This window comes from Agelaius phoeniceus, unplaced genomic scaffold, assembly GCF_051311805.1.
Source record: "Agelaius phoeniceus isolate bAgePho1 unplaced genomic scaffold, bAgePho1.hap1 Scaffold_109, whole genome shotgun sequence".
NCBI lineage: Eukaryota > Metazoa > Chordata > Aves > Passeriformes > Icteridae > Agelaius > Agelaius phoeniceus.
This window is the reverse complement of record NW_027509875.1, coordinates 125,001-132,500: the sequence shown is the minus strand read 5'-3', so window position 1 is coordinate 132,500 and position 7,500 is coordinate 125,001.

Below are 7,500 nucleotides of genomic sequence, written 5' to 3'. Positions count from 1 at the left end.
TTCTCCAACGCGGGCCGAGCACCGCCGCCACCGCCGAGGCGGACCGACGGGCCCAAAACCGCGCCCGCCGAGCGGGCCCCCGGCTTAAGGCCGGGCAGAAAAGGGACGAGGCGCCGCCGCCTCGCCCGCCACCGGTGCCCGGGGGGGGCCGCCCCCCCCCGTGGCCAATCGACCGGCAGAAGCCGGGCCGGAGCGGGACACGCTGCTCGCGGCTTCTCTTTCTCTCTTCTCTCTCGGCAACTCTCTCTCTGGGCTCGCTCTCGCTCTCTCGGCTCTCTCTCCCCGCCTCGCCTCGGGGCCGGCGAGCAGCTTTCTCGGATCGTCTTTCGCCCCCTTCTTGCTCTCTCTCTCGGCCTTCTCCGGATCCGCTCTTGCGCGGCCCTTCTCTCTCGCCTCCGCGGATCCGCCTCTTTCGCGCGGCCCCTTCTCTCTCGCCTCGCCAACTGGACCCACTTTTCCCTGGGAAGGACGGGAGCCGGGACACAAAGGCACGCGCGCTTCGTCCCGGCTAGGCGGCACTCGCTTGGCCCTGGCGACCGCACGCGCGGCCGCTCCGCTCCGCCTCGGACGCAGGTACGGGGTCAACCTGCGGGGATGCGGCCCGTCACCTCGCTCCCATAAGACGGACAGACGAGTCCAAAGCCGGCCAGGCCTCCAAGAGGACCAATGCAGCTCGACCGGGGAGGGGCGCCAACGCAGGCCGCCTCCTACCATGACGCAGCCGGAGGCGGCCGACAACAGCGACCCCTTGGTGAACTTCCGCAGACGGCCGGGACAACAGGTCTACCCGGCCGGCGCCGAAATTGCACTAAGTCCCGCCGGAGCGGGGTAGACCTGATGTCCCCGGCCGGCGCCCGCCACCAGGGGGCAAGGCCGGCCCCCGGCGGACCCCGGAGCGAGGTAGACCTGATGTCCCCGACCGGAGCCGGGGTAGACCTGATGTCCACGACCGGAGCCGGGGTAGACCTGATGTCCCCGGCCGCAGCGGGGGTAGACCTGATGTCCCCGGCCGCAGCCGGGGTAGACCTGATGTCCCCGGCCGGAGCCGGGGTAGACCTGATGTCCCCGGCCGCAGCCGGGGTAGACCTGATGTCCACGACCGGAGCCGGGGTAGACCTGATGTCCCCGGCCGGAGCCGGGGTAGACCTGTTGTCCCCGGCCGGAGCCGGGGTAGACCTGATGTCCCCGGCCGCAGCCGGGGTAGACCTGATGTCCCCGGCCGCAGCCGGGGTAGACCTGATGTCCCCGGCCGGAGCCGGGGTAGACCTGTTGTCCCCGACCGGAGCCGGGGTAGACCTGATGTCCCCGGCCACAGCGGAGGTAGACCTGTTGTCCCCGACCGGAGCCGGGGTAGACCTGTTGTCCCCGGCCGCAGCCGGGGTAGACCTGATGTCCCCGGCCGGAGCCGGGGTAGACCTGATGTCCCCGGGCGGAGCCGGGGTAGACCTGATGTCCCCGGCCGCAGCCGGGGTAGACCTGATGTCCCCGGCCGGAGCCGGGGTAGACCTGTTGTCCCCGGCCGCAGCCGGGGTAGACCTGATGTCCCCGGGCGGAGCCGGGGTAGACCTGATGTCCCCGACCGGAGCCGGGGTAGACCTGATGTCCCCGGCCGCAGCCGGGGTAGACCTGATGTCCCCGGCCGCAGCGGAGGTAGACCTGTTGTCCCCGGCCGGAGCCGGGGTAGACCTGATGTCCCCGGCCGCAGCCGGGGTAGACCTGATGTCCCCGGCCGCAGCCGGGGTAGACCTGATGTCCCCGGCCGCAGCCGGGGTAGACCTGATGTCCCCGGGCGGAGCCGGGGTAGACCTGATGTCCCCGGCCGCAGCGGGGGTAGACCTGATGTCCCCGGCCGCAGCCGGGGTAGACCTGATGTCCCCGGCCGCAGCCGGGGTAGACCTGATGTCCCCGGGCGGAGCCGGGGTAGACCTGATGTCCCCGACCGGAGCCGGGGTAGACCTGATGTCCCCGGGCGGAGCCGGGGTAGACCTGATGTCCCCGGCCGGAGCCGGGGTAGACCTGTTGTCCCCGGCCGCAGCCGGGGTAGACCTGATGTCCCCGGGCGGAGCCGGGGTAGACCTGATGTCCCCGACCGGAGCCGGGGTAGACCTGATGTCCCCGGCCGCAGCCGGGGTAGACCTGATGTCCCCGGCCGCAGCCGGGGTAGACCTGATGTCCCCGGCCGCAGCGGAGGTAGACCTGTTGTCCCCGGCCGCAGCCGGGGTAGACCTGATGTCCCCGGCCGCAGCCGGGGTAGACCTGATGTCCCCGGCCGCAGCCGGGGTAGACCTGATGTCCCCAGCCGCCGCCGGGGTAGACCTGATGAGCCGGGTCCGGCTCGGATCCATGGTAGACCTGCTGTCCCCCTGTTGTCGCCCGCCGCCCGGGCACCTCGCCGTGCCCAGCGACCCCGGAGCCGGGCGAAGCTCACAGCCTCATAACACCCCGGAGCCAGATGGCTCGATCGACCCCCCGTCCCACACAATGAACCCCAACCCCACCCCCCCCTTTCAAGACCATGACATGTTTTCCATTTTTTTGTTGTTGTTCTTTGGGGGGATTTGGTTTGGGTTTGCTTTGGTATTTTGTTTTGTTTTGTTTTTCTGGGGGGGGGGGGGGGCTGTTTTGGGGGTTTTTTGGGGGTTTTTTCCAGTTGCTTTGGCTTTCTCTGATACTGATTTTTGAGGTTGTTTTTTTTGGGGGGGTTGGGGGGCTTGTGGTTTGGATTTGGGTTTTCTTGGGTTGTCCCCCACCCCCCCGGGCCCCCCCCCGCCCCGCCCCTTTTTCTTTTCTCCTTTCCTGAAAGAATGGCTCTTCTATTTGCTTGGAACGAGAAACTTATCCGGGAAAGCAAACCAACCCAAAAATTGACCCATTTGATTTCTTTTTCTTTCGTATCGGAAGCGCCCCCAGCCGAGCCGACGGGCAAGCCGAGGCCGGTGCTCTGCCTGCTGACACGCTGACCTGGCCAAACAGCGCCCCCACCACCCACCCCCCGCCCTGCCCCGCCACGCCCTCCTGGGGTGGAACCTACCCAGGCCGGCCCCCCTGGCCCCGATGCGGCTCGCCCCGCCGCGCCCCTCCCCTCCCCGCCCCGCCCCGCCCCGCCCGCCGGTAGAGGCGACGGCGGCCGCCGGCACCGCCGCCAGCACACAGGCGCTGTGTGTAGCTTTCGGGCGGGTTGTTTCACGGTCCGCAGAGGTCTTGGGCCCTCGACGTGACTCTAGGGGGCCGTGGGGACTCGGTGCCGAGGCGCCCGGGGCCGGCACGAAGCCACCGGCCCTGGTCCGCACAGAGACAGAAACAGTGACACGCACCCCCCCCCCCCAACTAACCCTAACCCTAACCCTAACTCCCCCCGCCCCCGACTAACCCTAACCCTAACACTAACCCTAACTCCCCCCGCCCCCCACTAACCCTAACCCTAACCCCCCCCCCACTAACCCTAACCCTAACCCTAACCCCCTAACCCCCCCCCCACTAACCCTAACCCTAACCCTAACCCTAACCCCCCCCCCCACTAACCCTAACCCTAACCCTAACCCTAACCCCCCCCCCCCCCCCAACTAACCCTAACCCTAACCCTAACGCACGGCCACGCCTGCAGGCTACCACACCGCTGCGCGTGAAAGGAAGGCGCGGCCAACCATCCCCGCCCCCTCGCCAACCCCTCCCCAGCCACCTCCACCCGGCCCCCTGCCACCCGCGCGCGCGCAGCCGCCCGCCGGCCCGCCCATAGGCATTCACGCTCTGGCGTGCCCTCTCTCCCTGGCCCTGCCCCGGCCCCTGGCCCTGCCCGCTCTGTGGCAAGCGCAGCCGGCCATGGGCGGTTGGGGGCGCCCCGCCCTCCCCCATCAGCCTCCCCGGCGCTGTCTGCATCCTTTTGCCGCTTGCTAGGCTGCCGTAGGCCAAGGCCGGCCCGGGACAACAGGTCTAGCCAAGAGCCTGGGACAACAGGTCTACCCTAGGGGCCTGGGACAACAGGTCTAGCCAAGGGGCCGGGCTGCCGTAGGCGAGGGCCCGCCCGGGGACAACAGGTCTACCCCCAGGGCCTGGGACAAAAGGTCTACCCCAAGGGGCCTGGGCTATCAGGTCTACCCCGGAAGCGCAGGACATCAGGTCTACCCCGGCGGCCCGGGACAACAGGTCTACCCCAAGGGGCCTGGGACAACAGGTCTACCCAAGGGGCCTCGGCCATCAGGTCTACCCCGAAGCCTAGGACATCAGGTCTACCCCGAAGCCTAGGACAACAGGTCTACCCTGAAGGCCCGGGACAACAGGTCTACCCCGGAGGCCCGGGACAACAGGTCTACCCTGAAGGCCTGGGACAACAGGTCTACCCCGGCGGCCCGGGACAACAGGTCTACCCCGGAGGCCCGGGACAACAGGTCTACCCCGGCGGCCCGGGACAACAGGTCTACCCCAAGGGGCCTGGGACAACAGGTCTACCCAAGGGGCCTCGGCCATCAGGTCTACCCCGAAGCCTAGGACATCAGGTCTACCCCAAGGGGCCTGGGACAACAGGTCTACCCCGGAGGCCCGGGACAACAGGTCTACCCTAGGGGCCTCGGCCATCAGGTCTACCCCGAAGCCTAGGACATCAGGTCTACCCTGGCGGCCCGGGACAACAGGTCTACCCCGGCGGCCCGGGACAACAGGTCTACCCCGAAGCCTAGGACAACAGGTCTACCCCGGCGGCCCGGGACAACAGGTCTACCCTGAAGGCCTGGGACAACAGGTCTACCCCGAAGCCTGGGACAACAGGTCTACCCAAGGGGCCCGGGACAACTGGTCTACCCCGGAGGCCCCGGACATCAGGTCTACCCCGGAGGCCCCGGACATCAGGTCTACCCCGGAGGCCCCGGACATCAGGTCTACCCCGGTGGCCCGGGACACCAGGTCTACCCCAAGGAGCCTGGGACAACAGGTCTACCCCAGGGGCCCGGGACAACTGGTCTACCCCGGAGGCCCCGGACATCAGGTCTACCCCGGTGGCCCGGGACATCAGGTCTACCCCAAGGAGCCTGGGACAACAGGTCTACCCCAGGGGCCCGGGACAATTGGTCTACCTCGGAGGCCCCGGACATGAGGTCTACCCCGGTGGCCCCGGACATCAGGTCTACCCCAAGGAGCCTGGGACAACAGGTCTACCCCAGGGGCCCGGGACAACTGGTCTACCCCGGAGGCCCCGGACATCAGGTCTACCCCGGAGGCCCCGGACATCAGGTCTACCCCGGCGGCCCGGGACATCAGGTCTACCCCAAGGAGCCTGGGACAACAGGTCTACCCCAGGGGCCCGGGACAACTGGTCTACGCCGGAGGCCCCGGACATCAGGTCTACCCCGGAGGCCCCGGACATCAGGTCTACCCCGGAGGCCCCGGACATCAGGTCTACCCCGGTGGCCCGGGACATCAGGTCTACCCCAAGGAGCCTGGGACAACAGGTCTACCCCAGGGGCCCGGGACAACTGGTCTACCCCGGAGGCCCCGGACATCAGGTCTACCCCGGTGGCCCGGGACATCAGGTCTACCCCAAGGAGCCTGGGACAACAGGTCTACCCCAGGGGCCCGGGACAACTGGTCTACCCCGGAGGCCCCGGACATCAGGTCTACCCCGGAGGCCCCGGACATCAGGTCTACCCCGGTGGCCCGGGACATCAGGTCTACCCCAAGGAGCCTGGGACAACAGGTCTACCCCAGGGGCCCGGGACAACTGGTCTACCCCGGAGGCCCCGGACATCAGGTCTACCCCGGTGGCCCGGGACATCAGGTCTACCCCAAGGAGCCTGGGACAACAGGTCTACCCCAGGGGCCCGGGACAACTGGTCTACCTCGGAGGCCCCGGACATGAGGTCTACCCCGGTGGCCCCGGACATCAGGTCTACCCCAAGGAGCCTGGGACAACAGGTCTACCCCAGGGGCCCGGGACAACTGGTCTACCCCGGAGGCCCCGGACATCAGGTCTACCCCGGAGGCCCCGGACATCAGGTCTACCCCGGTGGCCCGGGACATCAGGTCTACCCCAAGGAGCCTGGGACAACAGGTCTACCCCAGGGGCCCGGGACAACTGGTCTACCCCGGAGGCCCCGGACATCAGGTCTACCCCGGAGGCCCCGGACATGAGGTCTACCCCGGTGGCCCGGGACATCAGGTCTACCCCAAGGAGCCTGGGACAACAGGTCTACCCCAGGGGCCCGGGACAACTGGTCTACCCCGGAGGCCCCGGACATCAGGTCTACCCCGGAGGCCCCGGACATCAGGTCTACCCCGGAGGCCCCGGACATCAGGTCTACCCCGGTGGCCCGGGACATCAGGTCTACCCCAAGGAGCCTGGGACAACAGGTCTACCCCAGGGGCCCGGGACAACTGGTCTACCCCGGAGGCCCCGGACATCAGGTCTACCCCGGAGGCCCCGGACATGAGGTCTACCCCGGTGGCCCCGGACATCAGGTCTACCCCAAGGAGCCTGGGACAACAGGTCTACCCCAGGGGCCCGGGACAACTGGTCTACCCCGGAGGCCCCGGACATCAGGTCTACCCCGGAGGCCCCGGACATCAGGTCTACCCCGGAGGCCCCGGACATCAGGTCTACCCCGGTGGCCCGGGACATCAGGTCTACCCCAAGGAGCCTGGGACAACAGGTCTACCCCAGGGGCCCGGGACAACTGGTCTACCCCGGAGGCCCCGGACATCAGGTCTACCCCGGAGGCCCCGGACATCAGGTCTACCCCGGTGGCCCGGGACATCAGGTCTACCCCAAGGAGCCTGGGACAACAGGTCTACCCCAGGGGCCCGGGACAACTGGTCTACCCCGGAGGCCCCGGACATCAGGTCTACCCCGGAGGCCCCGGACATCAGGTCTACCCCGGTGGCCCGGGACATCAGGTCTACCCCAAGGAGCCTGGGACAACAGGTCTACCCCAGGGGCCCGGGACAACTGGTCTACCCCGGAGGCCCCGGACATCAGGTCTACCCCGGAGGCCCCGGACATCAGGTCTACCCCGGAGGCCCCGGACATCAGGTCTACCCCGGTGGCCCGGGACATCAGGTCTACCCCAAGGAGCCTGGGACAACAGGTCTACCCCAGGGGCCCGGGACAACTGGTCTACCCCGGAGGCCCCGGACATCAGGTCTACCCCGGAGGCCCCGGACATCAGGTCTACCCCGGTGGCCCGGGACATCAGGTCTACCCCAAGGAGCCTGGGACAACAGGTCTACCCCAGGGGCCTCGGCCATCAGGTCTACCCCGAAGCCTAGGACATCAGGTCTACCCCAAGGGGCCTGGGACAACAGGTCTACCCCGGAGGCCCGGGACAACAGGTCTACCCTAGGGGCCTCGGCCATCAGGTCTACCCCGAAGCCTAGGACATCAGGTCTACCCTGGCGGCCCGGGACAACAGGTCTACCCCGGCGGCCCGGGACAACAGGTCTACCCCGAAGCCTAGGACAACAGGTCTACCCCGGCGGCCCGGGACAACAGGTCTACCCTGAAGGCCTGGGACA